Genomic DNA, 26,976 nt, shown 5'->3' with positions numbered 1-26,976 from the left:
ATAAGGTAGAAGAAAGCCCTGATCTAATTCTGACTCGGGATTATCATTCCTACTTTTGCAAAATGTGCTATGAGATACTGAGCAAGTGCAAAGTAGCTTTCAAAAGAGGGCTTTTTTAAACATATCTTAAGAGACAGTACCTTCAGCAGTACAGGTCTGAGCAGTGTTTCAAAGAGCACAGAGACATATATTAAATCAAACTGATGGGGTTCAACAATGACATTAAGTTTCTCGTGTTCCAGATCTAATGTCACTGGGATCTCCTCGGAACAAGTACCAGGTGAACAGACTTAAACGTCAATTTTGCAGATCAATGCAAACTGTTCCAAGTTGGGAACAGTTACTACTGTGCACTGAATGAGAAGTCAAAGCACCTCATCAGAAACTGTTTCATATAAAAGTATGCAAAGGATAAGTCAAACAGTAATCTCGTTTTGAGGAAACAGCCTTTGTACACACCAGATTTTTCCTGTGTTCAACAATTGAAAACAGTGCTTTCTCAGAAGACGTACAAAGCACAGAGAGGGCAAAGCCCAGCTCTGATCACTTAAGACTACAAGGGACTTGTGAGTTTGGACGCTTAAATTTCTGGACAGCCAGCTTGAGACAAGTTAAGCAGATTTTGCCTTACTTTAAAAATAATTAATCATTGTTAATGTCTCTGAGGAAGGGAACGTAAACATTCAGGCATACAGAAGCAGTAGCCTTTGTCAAAAAATTAGGCCTCGTTGTTGATAGGAGAATAGAGGCAAGCCACAGAAAGCAGGCAGACTTCTAGCTTTTCACCTTTGCAGAATTTAATTGTAACCTTAATTTCAGCTCTGAGTGAAGTTCATTTTACTGGATCACTGACTGCTCTGTATAGAGCAATTTTTCCCCCTTTTGTTAAAGCTACCAACTTTTGCTCAAAGTAATCTCCTGATGATGGGGGAACCGGGAAGGTTCTGCTTTGTACTGGGGAATGGGCAGTGCCAAGGACAGGGAATTAGTTTTCTATTTTAAAGAAAAGGTAGGATTGCAAGAACATAGAATCTTGAGATGAGGAACAGGTCACACTGGAGGACATATGTATTATACAGAGGGTACACTGTTAAAGCTGTGTTTGGCAAGCTTTGACACTGGTTTGCAGAATACCTGCCTATTTTATGGAAACATTCTCTTGATCTGTCCAAGCATTCACTCTTATTTGCTGATTTTAAAAAAGATATAAGAGAAGGAAATGCTTCATATAAAGGACAGAACTTCTAAGAATCAACTGAGGCCTGAGAGTTACACCTACAGGATCTGGTGATTGCTCACTGCCAATTCTCATGACGGATCTTTGCTTTTTGCTATGACTTGTGCAACAGCGCCAGCAAACCTAGGCCCCCCCAAAGTGAAATCCAAGAGAAACTACCCTGTGCCCACCATCGCTCCCGTAGCTGCCTCTGCAGAGCAGTACTCTGGAGGCAGGGGCAATCTGCACCAGGCATCACATGTCGCCTCTGTGCATCCCTGCTCCCCATCCATTAAGGAGGGCCAGAGAAAAAACAGCTGGAGGAGAAAAAGAGAAACCAAATTAATTAATTCATCAATAAGACAAAACGTGCACAAATCTCTTCATTTTATCTGTCAACCAGAGCCATGCATTATTCATCAGCTGAGGCAATTGAGGATGTGGAAAGAGTGGCTGTGAAGTCACTGCTGCAGGCTCTGGTAAAGCAGCTGACCCAGCAGGGTGCTAAATAGCTAAGGGGAGGCAGGAGGATTCATCACATGTGGACTTTCAATAAACACAGCCCAACTTTGTTCCTTCCTCTCTCCCACAAGCCCCTAGCAAAACAAAGAGGAACCATAACTTTCCCTTCCTATTATTTGGAGGTAAAGATTCTGCCAGTCTAGGAAGGTCCTCACATTGCAAAAAGATTTGTTCTGACTTGCTGAAGTCCCCTGCTTGGCCAGGCTCACTCCCCTGCTGACAGGGAGGTAAACCTGTTAGAAAGACTTTCTCCTTGAGAACATGCACTGTGCCAAGTTTTACATTTGCAGGTTGCAGCTCAACTACCGGAAAGCACCAGCTCGGTGATTTCAGAATTAACTCTCATAACACCAGCACTGTAATGACTGTCAGATCTGGGCTCGGTCCTGTTCAAGGTAAGCCACAAGAAAGTTTTCCACTGATTTTAAAGGAACACTAAACACGCTCCAAACAAGTGCTCATGCCTTGTGAGACATTTACTTTTCCTCTGTGCTAGATACTAATTTGCTTCTTCAAACAGATTGAAATCCACTGGGATGTAGAAGAAAAAAGGAAAATATGTTTAAATACAAGACTGAGTCTCAGTGGTCAGAATTGCGGGGCTGGAAGACAACACAGCAGGGTGGCCACAATCCTGATCTGATTCCTTCCAAAACCAGAATTATAATGCAGCCACCAAGTAGGGCAGGAGTCAGAATGAATTTTTTATTTCCCTCTAGCAAAAAAAAAATAATCAAAATCCCAGGAAACACAGGGAGTGCACAGCGCAATACTGTTACAAATCCAAATTCCAAGGAACTCTGTTGTGCAACAGTGAAAGAAAACACAACAATAAATCACGCATGTGTTTACAAGACCAGCTGTCTTTGTGGTCTCTTCTTCCTTTCTCTCTCAATCTCTTCTCTCTGTCCATCCCCTCCACCCCCTTACTCATGGCCAAAGGGAGTTTTCATGCCAGCTTCGCTACATGGCACGATTAGGAAAGGAAAAAAACCAAACAACTCAGACTGGCTTATGTACCAGCCTGAGCTTCCCAAGCTCTCTATTTCCCTTGATTCCTTTCTGCAATGAGGACACCAAAAAATGTGAGTTTCTCACTGAAGCTGATAACAGCTTTGCTCATGGCTCTTAAATGAGGCTTTGCTGGACTTTGAGGGCAGATGCAAAAGTCATCAAGGAGAAAAGAACTATCCTTTCTTGACCAAGAAACAGACTGTGGACTCTCCCACAGAATACTGCCTGTCAAAGCCAACCACTATCACATTTTGTGACATCCTTCTCTCCATTCCTCACAAGTGACCTGCGAACCGGACTCTGCTATTCCCTTCCATCACAGGAGCACTCAGCTACAGAAGCTGGGCTGTTGGAAACCCTGTGGGGCGGGGACTGGTTGATTCCCCATATTTCTTAGCACAACAGGGACTCTCTCACACGGTCCTCAAGTATTGCTGCAAACAACAGGACTCCTGCTGCTAGTGATTAATAACCCATAACTGAGTTTCACATGGGTGGTGCTTAACAGATGGTCTTGATGTTTTGCATGGCATTGGTTCCCTTCCCATGTGGGGCCTTAATGTTTCTCTTGCATTTTAGGGTGGATGTGAACTTCAGGGAAGAAGTGGGAGATTGATAGGCTGAAAGGATAGCGCCACTTATGTTTGCAGAACTGGCTGCACACTCCAGCTCAACCCATTTCACCCAGTGCCATTTCAGTCCCGAGTCCTTGCCTTTGCAGCACAGTGCTATTCTGCAGCGCCCTGGGCCCCCCCTTCCTGCTCTGCCAGAGCATAGACACCTACATTCCATAGCTTCCTATCACCCTCTTCCAATGCCCTCCAGCAACTCTACCAAAGTACCTCCAGCTAGCGCAGCCCTGCTCCGCTGGTGCTCAGTTGTGACCTGCAGCATCCGTCTCCTGGCTTTGCTCCTGAGCCCTTTCCCTCTCCAATGCACCTCAGCTTAGACCTGCAATACTGAGCTCCTTCTACAACTCTGCCAATGTACCTATAGACTTAATTGAAGGTCCATTCATCGCTGTGCCATTTGAACTCTTCAGACTGCTCTGCTGGTCATCCGAGCACTTATCCGTGACACTCCAGGTTTCAATATCCCTGTAGCCCTGCCGCAGCCCTGCCAGCACATCCTTATAGTGCCTGCTGCAGCCATGTCATGCGGCATTTCAACCAACTGTCCCAGGGCTCTCCCCTCCCTTCCCCTCTCCTTCCAAGTGTTCCTGTGCCTCATTTCTGACACTGGTTCTTCTTCTGGTCTTGCACAGATATGATTTTGTATCTGAATGCTCCTATGATGGAAGGCCAGAACTGACCTGACCTGCAGTCCTGCAGGAAAAGGGACTGGCCTTGGCTTGCCTGACTCTCCCAGCTGATGTGGCTGAGAGCAGAAGCTAAGGGACACAGGACAGAGAGGAGAAGGTGGAGATGAGGGCAAGCCCCCATGTCAGTCAGGCCTGGACCAACTCCTCTCAGGTTGGGCAGACTCAGGAGAGCTGGGCAAGAAGCTGTGCTGGCCCAGCTGTTGAGCATTGCTCAGCATTTCAGGGGTAGGATGCTGCCCGGTCCCCCTCTCACTCCCCCTTGGCATCTCTCAGACACTGTCTTCCTCTTCTCCCTTGCTGCCAGAGTGAAAACCCACTCCCTATTATTTCCTGCCCCAGGGTTTCCCAGGAAGACACTACCAGACGCAAAGCAGGAAGCCAGGAGCAGGGGTAAGGAGACCTCGCCTTTTTCTTTGCACACACCGAGCTACCCGTCAACCTCACCCACACAGGCTGTGAGCAAGCAGGCAGGGCAGGGGAGCGGCGGCGGCGGCAACCCTGGAGCCCCCGGCCGGCAGTCCCACAGCGGGGTGCCCGGGAAAACGGGGGTGGCTGGCAGGGAAGACGCGGTGCTTCAAGGACCAAGGCAGCCGCTACGAGCCAGGGAGTTAGTGGTTCCTCGTCGGAGGACCCCAGCGGGACAGGAACAGATGCCCCTCCGCCAGCGCGAGGAGTTCGGCGCTGCTGCCTGGCACAAGAGCGATCCGAACCCGCCCCAGCCCCGCCGGCCCGCACCCTCCGTCCTGCTGGACCACACCGGCCGGGAAGTTGGCTCTGGATGAGGCGCGTCCTTAGCTCTAGGCTCTGCTCGGGGAGGGGCAGGGGAGGAGTGGAGGGTTAATAGGGAGGGGAGCTAACGGCAGAAATGTGAGGGGCTGGGAGGACCCCCCTCCCCGGGAGTCACAGCCATCGTCCCTGTTTCCCCTCTGCTGCTCTAGTTGCTCTGCAAAAAGGTTAAAAAGAAACAAGCGTGGGAACCCACCGTGTCCTCCTCGGAGGGAGACAGGGGAGCGGTAGATAGAGATAGGCACAGAGTGGTGCTTGCTGCCGTGGAAGTGATGCTCATACTGAGCCTGAGAAACAGACGAGGAAGAGGAGGCAGAAGAAGCCACGTTAGAGGAACTCCACACAGAGCTGACGATACATCCCCAAAAGAGGGAGCACATCCACAGGGTCCAGGCGGGGCGGCGTCCCGGGCAAATGCTGGGGTCTATTCTCAGGTGCATGGTCAAGGCACAAGACACCTACAGACGGGCAGTCTGAATTCCAGCCAAGGAGAGAGAATAACGTTCATGATGCCAGGGGACCCATGCTAGCAGAAAAGAGAGTTGCTTCCGAGGCTCTAGGGGTGTGCGTGTGTGCTCAAGAGGCAAAGAGACAGTATGTGTGCGAGAGAGTGCTAGCAGGGAAGGGGAGGGATGGGGGAAGGTTAGTAACCACAAAGAGACGAATAAGACGCGCCGTTTCCCAGGGCCGGATCTACTGTGGCAGGAACCCCTCGGCTGTACCGAGCCTCCAGGAGTGCGCAGGAAAGCCGCACATGTCCGCGCGAGGGTCCTGTTCGGGTTCCTCCAGGATTACGGGGTCCTTGAGGACTTTTCCCTGCCTGCGATCCCTGTCTCTCACTTTGCTGAGAGGGACTATTAAAAACGAAAAAGAAGAAATAAGCCAGAGACCTCAGGTAATATTTTGATTTTTTTTTTATCCCAATTCCAGGGGATTTCAGTCGCTCCTCCACTAGCAAGTGTTGCAATGCAGAATTGCTAGGACACGCACACGCGCGCGCACACACACACACAGAGCAATCTGGATTGTTATCCTCCTTCCCACGAGTCCAGGCGACCGAGGGATCAAGCCGATTAACCCCGCGCAGCCGGCGAGGGCAACGCCAGGTCTCCCCGGGCGGTGGGTCGGTCGGTCGGTCGCGGAGCAGCGGCCGTGTCCGGGCGATGGGTCGAGCGGGCGGGCGCGGAGCGAGCGGAGCCGGGGGCGGGCGCGGGCGGCCGGCGCGGCAAGTGCGGGCAACTCGGCGGCGCAGGTGAAGCGCAGCCGGGGCGGCCGGGGAAACGTCTCCGCCAATGGGCGAGCCGCATGCAAATGTCCCGGCCCCGGCCAGCCAATGAGGGCGGCGGCAGCGCTCCGCAGAGGGACTGGCTGACTCCGGGGGGAGGCGGGGCCGGGGGGCGGCACCGCCCCCGCCATTCACGCGCTCGTGTGGTCCCCGCGCGCGGGGTCCCGGCCCGGCGGGCCCAGGACGGGCTGAGGGGCTGCCGCGGGCAACACCCCGGGCTCCCGAAACTGCCCGCAACGGAGTCCCCAGCGCTGACCCAGCGGAGGGGAGCGCCTAGCACCGTGCCGGGGAACCAGAGCCCGGCATACACCCCCACGGTCGCGGGGGCTGCCTGCCCCGAGCAGCCCCTGGGGAAACGCGCCCACTTGGTCCGTGCGGGGACGGGACGCGCCCGCTTGCCACGGGCACCTCCTCTCACGCCGCCGTCCCGCTGTGCCTCGGGCGCCGGCCGGGCGCGGAGAGCAGCGGGCACGGGGTACTCGGACACGGCACAGCCAGGGGATGCTCTGGAGAAACGCCGTCCCCCTGGCCCGTCCCACTGCTCGTCTTGCGGCCGCAGCTGCTTAGGAGCAAAGGGAGAACAAGGAATGACCGCGCTCTTTAAAATTTCGTATGGCTCTTAGAGATTTATTTTTGTTTTTAAATGCTCCTGCAACAATAGGCTGAGTCCAAACAGGTGTACCTGCACTTAATCCTCGGCGAGTGAGGGATGGAGCCAGAGTTTGCAGCCCATAAATTAATAAATAAATACATTATCTAGTAATTTGTTGTCAATTTGCATGGCAAAAATCCCCAGCCACACTGAGTATGCCAGGCACCAGCAGTGAAGTGACTTACACAGGATCACTCAGGGAGTCTATAAGGAGCTTTGGAAAAGAAGCCAACCAGCCCCAGGACTCACTTTGCACTGCACTGCCTCCCTCTCCTTCATTTATTCATACTAACTAGAATAAACTGTTTATGACTGTAAGTTTTCTTGTTTTCCCCTCTAGATCCATGTTTGTAGGTGTGCACACATCCGCCTCAGAAACCTGCCATTGGACTCAAGTATCTCCCTAACCCAGAGGTGCAATGTTTTCGGTCATTGATCTCAATTTGGTACAACGCGACAGTAACTTGTAATGATCAGCCTGAGTTGCACAACTACTACTTCTAGCTGAGCCTGATATACTGTAAAATAAGTTACTAGAAAATAAATTACAAGCATAAGTGATCTAAATCAGGGACTAGAGCAGTCAGAAATGTTTTGGTGTTTTGCTGGGTTTAATCAATGTTTGTAGAAAGCAAGAATACTACTTTCACATTTATCCAATACTTGCCACCTAAGAATCTCAGAGTGCTTTAAAATCTTTTATTAATGAAGCCATTCAACAGCTTTAGGTATTACTTTGCCATTCTGCAGATAAGGAGACAGAGGCTCAGTCGTGTTGAGCCAGTGAGTGACTGATAGACATGGGAACTGAACAGAACAGACACCAGGATTCTCCATCCTAAACAGGACATGCTGTTAGTATAAATGTTTGACTGATTTGGTGGCCATTTTCTAGCCTGAAAGTGTGAATATCAGCTCTCCTCACAATGGAGCACATAGCTGGAGACAGGACTAAGTAACCTGTCGTGCAGGTGCCTGCTGGATGGCAAATTTGCACTGCCATACACAGGTCACAGAGCAATTTATCTGTGCAAGACAGATATTCCTGGCCCTGAGTTTTTTTTTAGGAAACTGAAGTTGTTGCCATATGTGTGGTGGGATACCCAGAAGGATCCTGTCTTTGTGGGGAAGAAGCCCCCTGCTCCCACCTGGGAGAAGAGGAGGAATACAACCTTGCATAACGCTCTTCTGCAGACCCGTGAGTCAGTACCCTTGAGTCCCTCTCCAGAGAAGTCCTGATTTTCTCTTAGTCCCCAGTCAGAGTACTTTGAAATATTTATTGTGCAATTGAACTGTAGGGAGTCTGATTTAGGGGAAAGGGGGAAGGACTTGTATTAAATACACATTACTGAGTAGCTTATTTGTAAAATACAGGAAATCTGAATAAGTTTCAGACTCAGTTAGTTATTAGCAATGCAGCAAAGCAACAAAGATCTGCCTCTCATCATTTTACTTTCTGTTTTCTCTGGCTACAGCATTATGAAAAGGACAGAATGCATCACACATTACAGAATCAGTCAAAGGGACCACAGAGCCTACAGGTCTAAACATTGAGGACTCAATGCTGCTTTTCCAGAAGGCAGAGGGGGAAAATTCATTAATTTGTATGGAAAATAAATGTGATTTAGGAAGTGTAATTCTAGAGGAAGCAGCAGGGGAACTGCATGGATATACTCCTTGCCCCTTTCCTGCAACTATTTGCCCTGGTGCTGAAAGAGAAGAAAATAGAAGTTGTTTCTTTGTTGACTAAACATCCTTCAGCTCTTAATTCCCCTTTAACAGTCCAATAGCCTCTTCTCCATACTCAAGCCCCTCTACATGCTGGCCACTTACTTCTTGGGCTGCTGTGGGAGACAAAGCCCTCAATGGACAACAAATCACTAAGCTCCAAAAAAAATTGCTGATCCTTTCCCATACTCAGTCTGCCACCAGTCCTTCCCCACATACAGAGGTATCAGCTTAGGTGCAGGAAATGTACAAAGGAGAAAAGCATCACTTCAAAACGCCCTGGCCAAAGATAGAAAATGCCTAGGTAGTCCATAAACAGGAGAAACAGAGAGCTTCCCTCTGATGGGGAGTTGTCCTATGTTCTGCCTACCAACCTTCCTTTGCTGCAAACCACTGGGCATTAGGCAAAAACGAGAAAAGCCAAGAAAGCCAAACTGTGGGACTACAACATAAAAAGAAATAATAAAAAACAGGAAAACCTGTGAAGCTAGCTATAAATACATCGTAGGATTCTAGTGACACCGTAAAGTACTGGAACTTCACTCTGCTTTGCTTTATTAGGTGTTGGTGGATGTATTTACTGCCCTGTAAATTTACTGCCCTGTGACTCATTTATTTAGCAGCACCACTGTAGGAAGAGGGCAGATTTCAAATGCAATTTTCCTAGTTGGATGGCAAGAGAAAGTTTATAGTCATAAGTGATGTTTCAACAACATTATTGCCACCAGATTTACTTCAAAAGTGGCTGGTTTAGTTGTATTCATATTAGTTTAGTTAATCTGGGTAAAGATACAGTCCTTCTAAATGCTCTTATGTCTCCAGAACTGAGATGGATGCCTTAAAGGGTAATGGTTCCCATCATATGCTGCTCCCTACAGATATGAGAAAAGTAGTCCTATTTCTTACATTTCTTTTACTAGAAGAGCAAAGGGCCACCATATTCTGCAGAAACGAGAAATAATAAGGCAATTGTTTCTGAGTTTTAGAATCCCAGAAAGAGAGCCAGTCAGCTTCAAGCCCAGGAAAAGTTTGTACTTCACCTTATTGGAGGGAGAAAGTACAACTCTATGTTTCCTATTAAATCTTAGCTGTTAATTACTTTGCTGCACTCAGAACTGAAAAATCAGTGCTGCTTTAAAATCATAGATCTCTCAAATTGGATCCAAAGGGGAAACTCCCTTAGCTTTTAGCAATACAGGGTGCCTGACAGAGAGAGGACAGCTCTGCCTTCACCCAGTAGATGCTAAAAAGGTACAGTGTTAGCTAGTGTTAGCCACAGTAAGGTTAAGGAAATAAGGTCAGCTAGAACAGCCTGTCACCCAAAAGCTTTTCCCAGACTGAACTGTTTCTCTCAAGGCTCAAAACAGTTCTATTTTTTTTTTAATGTACTTTTCCAAGAACAAGGAGGGTGAGAACAGGTTTCGCTTATGATCTTAAAATACAGTTTTAAATAAAATAAAATAAAATAAACCAGAGAGGATTGCATCCTGTATAGAGCTTAGCACTGTCTTTAGGAAGGTTTCTCAAATACTGCTGGGGACAGCAGTGACCAAAAATCTGGTAAGTTCCTCAGCACTGCCAGCAGAATTAACTGCTCCAAGACTAGTCCCTGGTGCCCCACTGTCCTTGTCATCACTGCTTCTCTGCAGGCAGCCTCAAGGGGCGAGACCCAGCAGCACCAAAGAATTATCAGTGTTTGCTCATCCAGAGCGAAAGGGAAGGGTTGCTCCAGGACAGGGCTGAAAACCATGCATGCAGCTGCTGCTATGCAGTACTTTTTCTGTGTATAACCAACTTGCTGCAGTCTCTGTAGTTCTCAGTTTTATTCCATATCTTGGGGGGGGGGGAAAGCCATCTATTCCCAGGGCTTCTCTGCTTTTCTTTAGCAACCCTAAGTCCAGTTACCTACAAAAGTTGAGGCATATGCCTTAGACGTTACCAGTAACATAGAGCAGGTCTTACTCTCTTTTCTGCTCAGCTCCACCGATTGCCACAAGCAACTAATACAGAAGCTTTGGAGCCTAGTGTTGTTCTCATTTGTGTCAGGGTGAATAAACTCAACAGAGCCAGTAGACTGACATCAGTGAAGGGAGATCTGACCCTTGATGTTCATTTGTGAGAAGAGAAATGCAAGCTGATTACAACTAGTTAGCCTAGACTAGCAGTAAGTCAGCCAAAAGCAACAGTAACCACTGGGAAACAAATTCTGTTTTATCAAGCATCCAATTTAAGGGCCAAAAATCATGTAAAGTTCTGACTTTTCTGACACAGCTAGAGTCCTATGTTGGTGGAAATAAGCAAGAATCAGTGGGTGGGCACACAAATGCAGTAACATATCTCATTTTGTAAAGCATTAATCAATTATAATTGGCAAAGAGGCAATGTCAGAATTTGCTAGTGCAAACTGACAATAACATGTTAGAATTGCCAGTTTGCTAGATAATGTATAAAGGACAATCCAGTGTACTCAGCACTACACAAACTAACACAAGCTCTCCCTTCCCCGGAGAGCTTACAGACTTGCTGGAAACACATGAGCCAACATATGTCAGAACAGCTTTACGAGCAAACAGAACCTTTTTTTGGCCAGTCTGCGAGTCTGTGAACCTAAGAGAATGCAAAGGCTTATATACTGGCAACAGTGCCTTCACACAGGAGTGTCTACTCCAACTGCTTTCAGTCCTGAGCTTGAGAGTTGTCGTTCATTTCTTCATCCTTGGGAATTCTCCTTCACCGAATGTGCTGCAGAGATACCCCTGACTACCTGCATAAGACACCAGCAAGCATCCTCTCTCCTAAAGCTGCCTCAGAAATTAGGACAAGATCCTTTTCACATTTCAGACCCTCTACTAGATCAGTAATTATGAATGGGCTTTGTGTTAACTAAAGGATGCTTAGCTTTAGTTTATTTCAGTCAACATGAGGAGGCTCTGTTATTCAAGTCTCCCTTTTGTCTCACACACCCTTTAGTCCCTTCCACCCATGGGTACTTTATCAAAGTGGGCTAAGCAAGCTCTGCTGACAGGCAGACTCTTGTCTTACATGAGAAAACTGATCCTGTGTGGCTGCACAGCTTTTTCCTCCAGGAAGGCTGGAACTGCATCTATCTCTTTTACTCTCAGTAGAAGCTGGGCTCAGTGGCAGCTGCTCAAAGCTTGTCAGGCAGAGAAACAGAACCTGCTTCCACTTCTTGTATCACTTTAGGCAATATGAGTTTTAGCAAATGTTTGTTCAGAATCAGGAAGATTAGAGAAACTAGAAGACTGGCCAAGTTTGAAAAAATCAGGGTTACCCACTGTTTGACCTTAGATAATTATTGAATCACCAAGGAAGGAAAAGAGCCCAACAGTTTAATTTTCTGATTTTTCTGTCACAGAATTCACACTTCTGTACTTGTACTACCTGTGTTTCATTAAGGATACCAGTATAAAATGTAGTGACCTTTAGCATGTGCTGAGAACTAATTTCCATCATTCATAACAGCCCCCTCTTAAAGCTCTGTGATTAGCCTGATTGTACGTTGAGCCAAATTCACCTCTAGCATAACTCCTAGTAACTGATATTATGGATGCAAGTAGCTACTATGCCTATGGAAACAAAAAGGTATGTGTACCTTGCTCTCCCTATGTTTGGAATCAGTGTTGCCAAGTCTAGGGTGAAGGCAAACAGCCTGTTTCCAGCCTAGGTGTGAGCCTTGCCTGGGATAACACACTGCTGCAATCCCTTGCCTTCAGTGACTCTCATAGCAGCTTGAGGTTAGATGCACTGGCAGATCACAGAGGAGGATGTGTTGCCTACTGTAATTTTGGCTGTACCTATTCTGCAGATCTAGATTTATATCTCCAAGGTCTGCCAGTCCAGCACCTTACACACTAGCGCTAAATATTAGCACTGCAGAAATAACATTTGTGTCATGAATTCTTAGTGTGGAAGAAAACAGCTGGGAAACTATTTTTTAAGAGTTCTGAGTTCTAAAATTTAAATAGCACCTGAAAGGCTAAAGTAGAAAGAGATAGAAAAAGACAGGGCTAAAATATCTGCTGAGATAAATAGGGAACTATTTTAATTTTACCCATGAAAGCAGAAAGAAGACTTTTATTTTCCTTTTGCACTCAAAGAAATCTTGTCTGACACAGAAAGGAAAAGCTGGAAAAACTGTTGCTTTTGCTCCTTTAAACTGACTTCTGTGCTAATGAAAAGCGAGTTCTCTAATACACACTGTGCACAGGCTCCCCTCTGCTTCTCTTCTCTCTTCCATCTATCATCTTGCCCGGCTTTTGCTTTTAATCACCGGTTCAACTCACAGCAATAACTGCCAGGTGACTGGTGTTTGCTGTGGTCACACAACCACCGAAAAAAAAAAAGAACTAAAAGAAAAGCAAAAAAAGATATAGGGGGGAAAATCTTTCAATGACACAAGTGTCTCATCAGCAGACAAAAACCAAAGTGATTCCAGTGGCCAAGCCTCCTTGCGTGGGAGCTGGTAGTAGCTGTAATTTCCTAAGATGTATACCTTGTCAGTGTGCAGAAGAGGAGAGAAAAAGAATATCAGAGCAGCCAAAGCTAAAACTTGGAAGGACAAAAGAAGACACTGGGAGGAACAGTTCTTCTGCTTTTAACTCTGACAGAGCCCATGCTGATGGTCTGTGTCAAACCATTGCTGGCTAAGGCATAACAAACAATAGAACTGTTAGATAGTCTTCTCCTCACCCAAAGGAGACAGCCATTTTTACATATGGTGCCTGTGCTACACGACCTACACAGAGTGGTACACAATATACAGTCCAATTGCTCTCAACCACAAATGAAGTTTTCCCCTCCAAGTAACTAGGCTCATAATAGACAAGACAGCCAGGTACCTTAAGAGGCTATGTAGTCCATCTCTGCACCAGTGTAGTATAAACTTTACCTACAACACTCTTGGTGATGTCTAAGTTGCAATGATGAAGAATCAATGCTCTAAAAGCAATATACACCAGTGTTCAACTTTATCGACAGAATTTTTTTTTTCTTTCTCACAAATCTGCCATAGTCGAAGAATTTGCTGGTGACACCGATAAATGACAACTGCATTAATTGGGATATAATTAATACTAGCTTTCCTTGTGCCCAGATATAAACATACTAAAATATTGTAACTAGCAGCAGTATATAATATATTGCAACACTGTGATGGTATATATAAGCATTTCACTAAGTATGTGAGCAACATGACCATCAAACAGGCAAACAAGACATAGTTGCTCATAAGAGGCATCCAAGTAACAAAAAGTTGCAACAAAGGACAAGATAAGCATAAGAGATGCAAACACACAGGGCATCCTGCTAAACACACAAGAAGCATGTCTGGGGAAAAAAGAACAAGAGAAGCAGCACTGTTAGCAGCCGAAGACCTCATTTTTGGGAGATTGAAAATAGCATTAAAGAATCAAGTATGAAAAGGGAAATTGGATATGGAAGACAACAAGCCAGCATCACTTCTAACTTCTATCATCTTTCTCTGCTTCTCACCTCTTCTGCAGCTAAATCCATCAAGTTCTGTAGCTGTCAGTTCTAACTCTAGAGAATCAGCTCTATGGCACTGTATAGTCACAGTTAATTTAGGACATAAATATTAAAGAATAACAGTTTTGTATATAAAGCAATAATTAATGATAACAACTGAGAATTAACCATTGGCATAAAGTCTGTTGCTACTTAATGGGTTCAGTAAAGTTTTGGTTTAAAGTTTAAAACTGGTCTGGTTTACCAGTATTCTAAACATTCCCTTCCTAGCAATCTGTAATTCCCCAACAACATATACACATACGTTTTCAGTTGCAATACTGCAGTCTGTTATTTCTTGCCCCATCATAGAAGATTATTTCCTTCCTCTTCACAGTTACTATTTATATATTTGAAGACTTCTGCTATGCCACTGCTCCCTAGACAAGGACATTTGCTATATTGTTCCTTAGAGATCTATGGTGTTTTGACTGTGCTCATTATTGCTGGTTTCCCAGAGATGTTTTCCAAATATCTACATTTTTCTTGAAGTGCCATTCCCCAGACTGGTTGCAGTTCTTCAGATTGAGTCTTATGAGTACTGCATACACAAGAACAATTATTTCATGTATTTTATTGGTGATACTCCTCGGTGATATTTGCATAGAAGAAGGGCTCATATTAGCACCCTGGTAGCTACTTCCAGTTTTACATTCTATAACATGAAATATATGGCAAAGCCCTTGTTTGCAGGTTCCCAGGTCTTTTGCACTCAAATTTTAAAATTTTTGCAACTTTCAGAAAATTCAGCTTAAGTCACTGTAGCATTACACTGGGATGAGTACTTGTATAGCACCAACTACCTGTTTCCTGCTGATATATTTAATACTACTGAGGAGAGGCCCTGGCTTCAAGGCATACAACACACCCACATAAAAAATCAAACCAATGAAAGCAGAATACACTCCAGATCCATTTGCAGCAACTGATCAGAGACCTTACTGGGACACCTGGTCTCCAGCAGAGAAGCTCAACAAAAGCACAATAGTGAGAATAAATATAAGGAGCATGAACTGCTTTAAAAACACCTCTATCCTTTTGAAACACCTCACTCTCCTATCATTCCCCAGGGTCTCAAACTCCACCCACACAAGCTTCTCCAACACTGCAGGTCTCCTGTGACACCAGCAGTTTCCTTGTCTTGCCAAATCCTCCAACTCACCTGTGATTCAAAGAGTGTTTGTACTAGTCACATGGATGCAAAAAGCCTGCTTCCTCAAACAAAACACTTCCCTTTACCCAGCATCCTTGTCTTTGAGCAAAATGAGAGGGAATTCATGTAGAGGGAGGCACCTAGCAGCAACAAAATCCCACTGGAGCTGCAAATGATACCACTAGAGCAAGTGCAGTTATCAGGAGTACAAGGGCTTTAAGCACCAGACAGCAGTGAAAACTGGGACATGGAAACAAAGAAGGGAAGAAGTAGCATGCTCCCTCACTGATAGGTTGTATACAACAGACAAGGCATAAACTGCTACCAACATCAATGTCCTATTTATTGGACAGGACTGACAGGAAACTCCAGTAACTGTAAAGTGCCAAGGGAAAAGCTAATGATAGGGAAGCAGGGATTACATTTAAAGTTGTCAGATGCACACAAACACAGGTGCATACACACGCGCACACACATTTCTGCTTCTCTCTCTCCTCTGTAGCCTCTTTATCTCTTCATCAGACCATTGGCCAGGGACAACTACAGAAGAAACAAAAAAAAAAGAGAAAATAGGGAAATTCCTGCATAACCCATAGAGGGAGCTCACTTGAAGAACCACACTTTTTTAATTCTTCCTTCTGAACTTTGGGTTGGTCATAAAAAAGCCATCTGCACCCTGAACCAATTCATCCTTCAAGTCACCCTTTAAGTTATAACTAGGTCTGCACAGTTTTAATCAGATGCCAAGTTTTGCCCCCCTCTCCTTTTTATCAGTCACCAAAAATGATCAGTCAGGATGGCAACACACAGTCTGTCACTGACTTGTCCAGGGTACTGTCCGAATTATGGTAAGGTACTGTGAGGGAGAAGGAAATGTGAGTGGTCTTCAGAATGATTAACTGTGAGTCATTTTGTTGCTGTCTTCATCTCTGCATCTCCTTCTAATCTCCTCCTGCAGAGAAATCTGACGGTAGCTATTCTGTGACAGCTCAAACTACCAAAAAAATCCTGAAGAGGCAGAAAGCAGTATGTGATCAACAGAATAAACAGATATACAGGTGCTCTCTATAACACCTTTTCTTGCTACTTATAACACCTTTTCAGATGCTACTTATCCGCTACCAGGCCCTACACTAGATGTTATCACCTGAAATGTAGCAGCAGGCAGATAAAAAGAGGGCATCTGATATTCCTGGCTACCTGAAAAAATATTTGTTTTACAAGAAACAGAACTACAGAAATAAGCAAGTAGGAAATGAGGTTTTATGTTTCCCCTTTGTTGTGCCATGTGTGCCCTCCCCTATTCACCATAATATCACCACACGACCCTCAGTTCCTCCCTGCATTCTCTCACACTCTCTCCTCTGATGTGCTCAGATTTTTCCCATATTTCCTTACCCTGCTGTAACACCTTTCATTTCTTTTCCTTCTCCTGTCTTGCTTTGGGCGAGGAAACAGCGGTCTGTTTGTGGCAGGTTCGGAGCTGGAAGCTGCAAGCCTACCAGCTTGAGGGCCAGCCCTCATGCCTCAGCAGGGTTGAAGAACAGATTCTGGAGGAATTCAGTATCTCTGGGGCTTCAGTGCTCCTGTCAAATGTGGTGGCAGCTGGCCAGGCAACCAAAGGGGCAATGGCCAGACAGAGCAATTGCAGAAGCATCGTTTCCCTAGAAAAACAGACTAAAATAACACTGTATTTCCACACTAGTACAGTATGGTCTCAGCCAGTGCAACAGTTGAAGTTGCAGAATGCTGGCTTCTCACTATGGGCTGTATTGCAAGAAACGTTTTGTAAAGGGAGTACCAGAACCAAAGACTGTGGTATGAGAGTTGGGTAATTCAGCATCTTAGATCTGTACCATGTATATATGCTAATGAAGCATGTGTTAGTTAAGGGTCACAGAAAGAGCAGCACCAGAAGGAATCCTTCAAAGGTGAATAATTCTGTGCCACTTTGATCAAGCATTACTCTACACTAGAAATGGGAGATCTCACCTAGCACTGACAATAGGACTTAGACCAGCTCAAAGGCAGGGAAACTGCTTCTCTTCCCCATTTGCAAACATCCCTTTGGTGTCACAGTCAACCACTGAAGAGAAATCGCATGACAGAGAGAAATAAATTATCTAACGCAGTTTGAGGTAGGAGGAAGATATTAGACAAAAGTAAATTTCAAACTAGTATGACAGCGTGTTTCCAACTTCTGCTGAGGAAATGGGTAGCCTCTGAGGGAAGCCCCAAAGCCATCTCATTATTTGTGGGTTCTGTGAAACTCTTTTACCCATCCCCAGAAATATTACTGAGCTTTAAAGAACTTATTAACAAAATTTTCATCTAAAAAATAAAACTATGAAAAGCTTCCACTTTCAACTGAGGATGATCTAATAACTTTGGTTTGGTTTGGGTTTTTTCCCACAGCAAGCTGTATTGCAACAAATCATTCTCATTATTGGGTTTTCTTAGGTCACTAGTTACAGACTAAAAAGAATACATATCTAGATGTTTGTACAGAGTTTTTCATAGCTTAGGTTACCTAAGTCATGGTAAAATAGTTTATAGGGTTAAAATCAGACTAGACAAAGCACTGAGACAACCAGGCAACAATTCCACACCATCCAAGTAGGACAGTGGCATTTAGCAGGTATTTTTACCTTCATCCATCTTCATTTATCTCCTTATCTCCCATTTTTGTAATTGCCCATCCCATCCTGCACAGTAGCACACACAGGCTCACCCACTCACTCCCATTTCTTCTCTTGCCAAGAAGAGCATCCTGTGTGGGATTCAATCATTTGTTGTCCACAGAACTTCTGGTGTGTGTCTCTCTAAATAGCTGACATCTGGAGGAGCTAGATACTACTTATACCCTACTTAGCACAATCAGATGCTGCTAAGGAACATGACAAAACGCCTCATTTTTAAAATATCTTCTCTCTACCCCCTCTTCTTCTTTCCAACAAGTTTTTTTTCTGAGAGGCATTCACAGTCCACTACACATAGTGACCAGCTTTCAAAGCCATTGTTCTCGGGTACACAAAGAAATCAATATAAAAGTATACACTGCTAACAATCAATTATTTCTGCACTCACTTCTATAACATACTGTTTTTATGAAAAATATATCACTCTAGAACCCTGCTGCAAAGCTAGGAACACAACTCGAGGCATTTGAGTTCTTTAATTACTAATCCCCTGCTTTCCTCTTCATTATTCAATAGACACCTTAACTTTTATTTCAATTAAAAGAGGGGTTTCCCAAACTACAGAATTTTCTAATTATACAAATGTGTTTCACTCGATGATTGTTTCTGTCTCACTAACAAATAGGGAGTCTACAATAACATGATCCTGATCCTGTAATTAAAAGACTGAAAGGAATGCAGAAAGGGGAAGATGTTACATGGTTTTCCAGCACACCTCAATTTTGAATAATTGATTTTGCAACAAAACCCACAAATCACTCAGAGCAGGTTTGTTGTTGGCTTTTTTAACATTCTCTCTCAGACACATGCCAGTCTATTCATGTTCACCTGTAATCTTTACTTCAATGGAGTATGCCTTAATTCAAAAAATACCTCTAGGACATACATGCCTCAGGTCACCCAGACAAAAGAAATACAAACAGCCAGCAAAGTGACAGGTAGCACAGATGCATCTAAACTGATTAAATTGCTGTTGCTAGAACACACACACTGCAATCTCCTTCCCTTTTGGTTTATTCAAGGTACCCTGTCATTCTTCTCCAATCCTTTCCAAAATGCTCGTTAGCAGGTTGAGAGAATTAAGTTAAGTTGACTCACTGATATTAATAGGTCTCTCTAATTCAATAGCAGCATGTTCAGAGAATGCCACCTGCCTTCTCTTTAAGCAAAAGTTACTGAAACACGGCCAACACTTTGCCCAACTGTTTCAAAAGCTAAAATTAGACACACCTGTTTCAACAGTTGTTTCAGCAGCTGGACACTGGGATATGGATCAATAAGATTTACTCACAGTTTTCTCCCCTCAGAGCCAATAGTGTGATTTTAGTCTCTCATCCTGTGTTTAGAGAAACGTGTATTGCCAGGGATACTGTGAATGAATCTAAAGAGGTCAGTGTTTCTCTTCCACATTGCTGGACCTTGCTACAATCCAAGAAAAATTGCTATTCAGTGGACTATGGGATCAAGATATACTGGTCTTGACCTAGTATTATACAAGGATAAGATCCTGAACCACATATAAACCAATGCAGTTATAAAACTGCAGGTATCGTAAAACTGAAGGCTTGTGAGGTTTGTACCCTTCCATTTCCTGCAATGAGTTGGCAATGCTCATAGCTAAGCCAGCAAGTGAATCCTACCAACTTTTCCATTACTGATCTTGAAGTAATCCAGGTAACATCCAGGTAACATTCATAACTCACTTCCCCAGCATCTAAAGCACAACTGTCCCACCGGTTGTCTTCACATTCAGTGTGCACCTCCACTGCAGAAACCTATGTCATGTTGGAAAAAACCTCCACTGAAATGTTATAAAAGAACTGATTGTAATGTAAAAGATGATAAAATAAATTAAATCTTATTGAAATTACACTTCATGCACTAGTTGGAGCTGTTTCCAAGCTTCTATATCTGACCAAGTTGCTTGAGATTCCAAATACCTTGTCCTAAAAGATGCAATTCCCTAAAACTGCTCTATTTCACCATCTAGTTCTTTTTGCCTTTTTCCCCGAGGCAAAATCAATTTATAGAGTGATACCCAGAGCCACTTAACCCAGTGGCAAGCCCTCTGGTGTGAATGTGAGACCACCTGGCAAACAGGATCAGTGAGATAATCCATGTTATGAAAGTGTGAAAAACCAGGAATTCCGTTAATTTGTTACTAGTAAGAAAAAGACACAAAAAAATTCTCAAGACAATTCTCAAAGTTCCAGCTGGCCCTGTAGTCTTGGAGTTCCCATATAATCAGAAGCCATACATTTGTAGACATGCGTGCACTCAAGTATATAAAAGTCAACATCTCCCAGAGCATATGCTCATCTCTACTCCCCTGGAATGGGCATCTGAGTGTTTCAAAGAAAAGACACACACACACTCATGCATATGAACCCAGTAGTATGCACATTTGTGGAGGTCATTTATAATATACAAAAGTGTATGCAAGCATACAACCATGGCCACACTGCTCTACAGCCAAGGGAGTGGATGCCTCAGAGCATACGGCACATCATCAGGTTCCCATCCAAACAAAGTGCAAATTTTCTCTTCTAAAGAGAAAGGGGCAGGGAATGGAGGGAGACTACTCAGCTGTCTAACCAGTAATAAATGCTTGTCAAGTGAGCTTTTGATAGGATATAAGGTGCTTGAAGAAGTGGGGCCACCACGATCAAACTGCACAAGTTGAACTCAAGAGCAGGGAAAACAGAAGAGACAGTGACATGAAGACTTTTCCCCTCTTTCTGGGAAATAATGAACAAATCCTTCAGAGTGATTACTCTGTTACACCTGCTGGCCTTGCTCTCAAGTCTGTATGAGACAAAAGATGCTCCTATCTTCCCTCAGATTAAATGTGCCTTGTAAAAGGCAATCAGAGATTGGCACGATAATTATCTTTCCTCATTAGAAAGCAAGCCCTGGATGTGACTGAATATGACTCCTCTGTCAAGGCTCTTTGTGGCCTGTAATAGTACTCAGCCAGCATCAACGGCACAACACTTTATGTGAACAAAACAAAGCAACATATCAAGTAATCTTGTCTTTTTAGTTGCTTTCTCTTTTCTAACCCTGATGAGTGAGGTGGGAAGGTGCCAAATTCCTTTTTAACTTGTATAAATGCGTCTAAATGTCACAGAAGACCCTTGTTAAGTGAAAAGCTTTCCAAATGTTTTTCTCTCCCATATCTAAAATAGATTGCTCTTTTTCTTTTTCTGGTTTGGTGTCAGGGTTTTTGGGTTTGTTTTTTGGTTTTGGTTTTGTTTATATTTTTTGAAAAAGGCAGACCACTGCCTTTCACCATTTCCAGGGTCAGCCAAATGTAAGGACCCACAGCAGAGCTCCTAGTGTTCTCCTGGAGCATCACACACCATAGTGCATGGTACAGCTTTGCCCATGGAAGCCAGGAAGAAGGGTAAATACTTGGGTAAATGCAAGGATGAAAACTCTTCTAACTAGGGCATTAGCAGACCTAAGGGGCCTTCTGTGACAGAACATAAATGCTCCCTCACTTTTTTTTTTTAAATGTATTTGAAGCATATTCATTGCTTTTCTATTAGCATGAACCTAAAGACTGACTATTCCTCAAGAGCTCTGACCCCAGCAATGCAGCACCACCATGGAAAAGGCAGTGCCGAGGCAAAACATTAGACCTGCCACAAACAGGGCCACTACAACAACTTCATTTAAAAGGGGTGAGTGGTAACAGCTCAAGCTTCCACGCTGGTGCTCACGTAGATATGACTCTGGTAGAAACGGCATGCTGAGAAAGATGGGTTATATGGTCAGTCATTATGGGACCTGTGTGGTAACAGATGAGGGCAGACAGCACTGGCTAGTCTACAAAGTGGAGAATTAGGAAGAACTGCATATTCCAACTGTGCTTAGTGGCCTTAGCTACTTCCCTTTTAGCACAACCAACCATGGTCATTTCATCATCCCAAAGGTCACTCCTATCTCCTCAGTCTGGCTCATTCCTTGGTGTTCTCACTTAAAAAGCCTGGACTATAGATTGCATTTCTGGTCTTACCAGAAAGATGTCAGGAGAAGCTTCCCATTTTGTTCTGCAGCCAAGTATAGGGCTCAAAGAAATTATCACATCATGTAGCCTGTTCAACAAAACATGCTGCAAGATGATGTTACTATGCACCAGTAGGAGCAGAACTGAATTAATGCATTACATTGTCCTGCACCACTGTCAAGTGAGATGCGTGGTCCCAAAATGCAGTGGCATTTAATCAAAAAAACTAACTCTTCAAGTCATTGTATAATCTACAAGAACACAGGAAATGCATATAACCTACAGGACTTCTATAACTCAACCCATAAGAGCAGAGTCAGCTATCGAATTTAAGAGACCTGACATCACAGGAGGGGAACCTTGAACACGCTGCAAAGGAACCTTCGGCAAGCTACCTGTGCATGTGATTCCACTGCAACCTGACCCATTCTCAGCCTCCTTCCAACACTCACCTCAAGAGAGACCTTCTATACTGGAAAAATGAAGTCTCACAAAAGTAATTCTCCTTTTTCACCATCTGCCACAGTCTTGCCTTTTCCCAAGCAGAAATGTGGGTCTTTCCATTCCAGGAAGAATCCAGAAGCTCAGACTAGTAAAACTACCATCCTCTGAAGTCTAAATCTCAGAGCTGGCCCCTCACATGCAACAAGAGTGATTTTTTATTTTTTTTTTTTTAATATAGTAGTGTTTCTTTTAATTGCCTTTTTCTTTTGGATTTGGGTAAGGAGAGAGGAAAAGTGGGGGGTGCAGGGCTGCTTTAATCTCTAGTAGATAGAAAATTTCTTTTCAGAAAAATTAAATGAGCAGATACAATGACACCATGTGCCTGCAGGAGATCAGATTTTTAGACACACATCAACCACAAGTGGCCTCAAATTAAATTATGCACTAGCAATAAAAAAGCATTTCACATTTAAAAACCAACCAGAATTCTTGATCAGTGAACATTTAAAAATCTCTTGTTCTGCAGAAACAAACCCAGGTGTTTGCTAGGCAGATGTAACAGAACGTTACTTCAATGGAGCAGTTTTTAACTGTGATCATTTAAATATGCATTTATTTGCCTTTGGAGTGAGAAAATGAAAAGCTAAAGTAGAGTTGTTTTTTGGCCCCACTGCTAGTTATTAGCCTTCTCATCTAGGTAAAACCTGGGTAGGCAACAGTGCTTTCCCTTGCATTGCCTTAGTTTTCCTAAAGTTAATCATCTTCCTGGGAATCTGACTTACTTCCTTGGTCTCCCCTCTCCTGCCTCTTTCCCTTTTTTTTTTTTTTCCTTGTCTCCCTGTTTTATGAGCTGCAATGGGACAAGGAACAAGAGTAGTACATGCATAACCCCATTGCTTTACCTTGCTGCTTGCAGCATTTCTCAATTTTAGGAAATAGTTCCTTTCACTCTTGCTGCTGGCACCTTATTTGCATAAGGACAAACTATGAAACTATGTCACCTCTCCTCTTCTGCAATACCACAGTCTGCTGATGAGCCTGAATAGTTTTAAACAGGGTTATGCTTTCTCTTGTGCCCTCCTGCAAGCTTGGTGCTCTGCCAGGCAGCTGCAGAATGGATGCACTGAATGCGGAATATTCCCTGTGTGGCAGTCCAACAGGAGCTCCGAGGGGGAGGCACATCCAAGCTCCACAGCTAAAGCCTGGCAAAAAGAATGAGCTTCCCTGCTGCCTTGAAAATGATGGATGTACACAGAGGCTTTACAGAACTTACAGCCCTATGATCCCCCATGCTGTGCCCCGGAGCCCTGCACACAAGGTAAATTGCCACACAAAGAAACACACTCAATAGCACTGACCTGAACATTACCGAGACCAAGCAGTAACGTAAAAGGTAATGTAACTCCACTGCAAAGGATCAGCCTTCACTTATGGGGTGTGTTTCTATGTAGATATTCATATATTCATATGTTGGCTTAATGGCTGGCACGTTCAAGGGGATGGCTGGAGATAACCTGGTTTGTTCTTTTCGGACAGGATTAAAAGTTTTTACATTGGTTCAGTGCTTCTTGAGAAAAGTAACTGTTTCTCCCACAGAACTCAAAAGACAGGACGTTCCAGTCTAGCCAAAAATGGTGACAACAGGCCTTCTTTTGGTATTTCTGCTTCTGCTCTAAAAGGAGCTCTATAAAATTACATGTATTTTCTTACCTTCTAGGAATTAACCAGATCAAATATTTTTGACCTTTTGATGAGTGGAAAATGTTGGGATTTTTTTCTGTCAATCCTTAGACCTGAGAAAAAAGTTGAGGTCATATCCAGCAGGTAAGACTAAATTACAAAAAAACCCTCTGTAGTCTAACCTCAGCAGTTCCCTTGCAAAACGAGCTATAGCAGCCCCCGGCCAGTATGAACCCAGCAGCCCACATACAATTCACCTCCACTATGTCCTCAAGCAAAGGGTATTTACACTAAGTCACACACAGTAAGCCTACTAGCAATGAGAAGGCCTACTGCTAGCAAAGGTTAGGGATCAGCACAATTTTTTTGTGTCAGTTGTGCCAGATATTCAGGTAAAATTATACTTTTCTTGGGGAAACTGCCTGATTATGCGATGTCAGTGATATCTCATTTTCTGTATGCTTGCTTATTCGGCCTATTAACAAATACCATTGCAGACACAAACACTGGCATAAATAAATATTTGGTTATATTCCGCTCGCTCAGTTTTCAGAAGTTTTGTAAATCCCTCATCAGTTAGAGAAAAATTAGGGTTTGCTTTGTTAATAATTTATGCCAGATTCATGCAGAATACCCAGCTGTGTAGCAGAAGAGACTTCATTCTCGTGCTCCAAAGCTGCTGCCTTCTAGACTGCAGAAGACCCATTCTCCCTAAAGCAAGAGGTGAACAAAATCCTCAGCATGCTCTGATCAGCTCTGGGCCTATTCAGTACAGCAGCAGAACACTCAGTTTTATTCTACAGTGAATGCATAACGCTGAAAACATACAAAAATCCTGTTCCAAAATCCACAACTACACAAATATCGTGCACGACAAAGGAATATTTTGTATTTGGGCAACGTATAGTATCAAACTATTCCAAAGAAATTTACTGCCAGAGAGTACATAGAAAAGAAGCATTCATTACCTCCAACTTCACAGACCAAGGCAGTGACAAAACAGACCTTCGACAGGGGTGGGAGTCATGTCTGCCCCAGCCACTTGATCAGATTCTCTCCCATCATACCAACGAAAACCATTTTAATTTTTAATATTGTTGATTTCTAGACATAAATTCCTGCACAAATAGGGCATAAAAGCAGTCCCTGAGTTTCATGTGTGTATGTTTCTACACGTCCTCTAATTACACGATCCCACACTACTCTTTTTTGATGTGAACTTTCATGCACTCAGTGTACAGAAAGAATAATACCATTGAAGATGCTGTAACTTGATCCTGTGCTTTATCTTCATTGCTTCATTGGTGGCCACTTCTACATTCTATACTAATCCTGCTCTGAAGAGTAATTTATTTCCACAGGGGCATTTCTGTGGTGCCACTCAGCATAGCACTGAACTGTTTTGCAAAAACTAATTATTTTGGACAACACCTTTCTCAGGTGATAGGCTCATTTTACAAATGTTGAGTTCAGGAATAGGAAAATTAAGTCAAAATGTCCACTAGTACTGAATGTACAAATTCAGATTGCAAGTTCTGATTACACAGAGCGCTTAGCACCTTATGGCACCTTACACTTTTGAAGTGCTGACTTAATTCCTGTTTTCAGGGCTCAATATTGTTTCCATCCAAGCTATAGGATCTGAAGTTAGGAACTGGAACACAAGGAACCCATAATTCAGAGGTGACCTGAGGGAAAAATGATCTTAGTAACTTAGTAACCACCATAGTGTGACCCTGGGGAAGAAAGAGGGGTAGGAAGAAAATGCTTTGCTAAAGAGGTGTCCCTCCCTTGTAAGAATCCCTCACCTCATTCACTACACAACCCACTTCAAAAATATTGAAGTGGGCATCCTGTGTACAAGGCCATCAATTTGAGAACAGACCTCAGACTTATTCCAGAAGCTCTTTTCTTTTTTGTGTGCACGGCATGGGGAGAAAGTCATACAGAAGAAATAATGAGTAAAGATGTTACAAAAAATCACATCATAAAGACCAAACAAGCACAAGATTCACTGACACTAATTTTTAACTGCTTGATTTTGGACTGTCCCCAGTTCTTTCAGATTTGTTATATAGGGAACAGCTATTTGTTTATATAAATATTGTGGTTATGCAGACATTTTTATAAATATAAATATTTGTGTTGTTTATATAAATATTTAGATAGATAGATAGATTTGTAAATACAGCCACACAAACATATAATAAACACATGAAACCACATAGCCTTCTCTGAAACTTAGACTTTCAGTGAGTCCTTTTTGATTTAAAGAGATGCTACCATATCCACTGGCATTTCTGTTTTACATTTTTTATTGAACAAATCTAGAAGAGAAAACTAGATTTCCTTCAAATTCCCCTACCTGCATGATGCAAGGAAATGAAAATGCCTGTCAGCAAAAGTAATGTGTTTAATACCATGCCAGCCCTAAACATCAGTAGAGATTTCTGTGTATTGCAGATAATTCTATCACCAAGCCATATTGCTCTGTGATGTGCTTTTATCTTTGCTGTAGGATAATATCAGTATTTCAAGCATGAGCAAAAGAATGTTTTATGAGATTGATGTGGGAAAATACAGTGACAAGTACATAAAAAAGGGCAGAGAAAAATGCCAGGTAGTCATCATAAATGCCTTCAATTCCCACCAGAATTTGTCTAGTTTATTCAATTTTAATCAACAAGTAGAGGTCTACTGGGGCCTCAGTGACTTTGATTACATTTTCAGTGCCGAAAAAGAACAGCAAGCGAAAGAAAAAAAGAGAGAACAGATAATGGGACGAGGAGACTGCCAGCTACATCCTAGAAGTCTAGACTTTTACAGGCCAAAATCCTATTTTGTTAAACTTTTAAATTAAAAAAAAAAAAGTGATTTTTAAAAAAAGGAAAAATAATGGAAAAAAAAAAAAAAAAAAAAA

The 26,976-nt window shown here is 43.6% G+C and overlaps 1 protein-coding gene and 1 long non-coding RNA gene across 16 annotated transcripts in view; one reads left to right on the top strand and one right to left on the bottom strand.

Moving 5' to 3' along the window:
- LOC108505488 (neurexin-3) overlaps positions 1-26,976 on the bottom strand; it is a 915,200-nt gene that overhangs the window by 255,929 nt on the left and 632,295 nt on the right. The window lies entirely within an intron of this gene.
- LOC108505491 overlaps positions 22,315-26,976 on the top strand; it is a 13,090-nt gene continuing 8,428 nt past the window's right edge. For 4 of the 5 annotated variants that reach the window (XR_001877534.1, XR_001877533.1, XR_001877532.1 and 1 more), the window contains exons 1-2: positions 22,315-22,428; positions 24,094-24,200. This is a non-coding gene — a long non-coding RNA (uncharacterized LOC108505491). Of the gene's footprint in view, positions 22,429-23,528; positions 23,695-24,093; positions 24,201-26,976 lie in introns of all 5 variants that reach the window. The other variant, XR_001877535.1, reaches the window with a different exon arrangement.

The sequence above is a fragment of the Lepidothrix coronata genome, unplaced genomic scaffold, assembly GCF_001604755.1.
Source record: "Lepidothrix coronata isolate B3197 unplaced genomic scaffold, Lepidothrix_coronata-1.0 Scaffold192, whole genome shotgun sequence".
Lineage (NCBI taxonomy): Eukaryota > Metazoa > Chordata > Aves > Passeriformes > Pipridae > Lepidothrix > Lepidothrix coronata.
The sequence above is the reverse complement of the archived record's forward strand: the minus strand, read 5'-3'. Positions and strand labels throughout refer to the sequence as shown.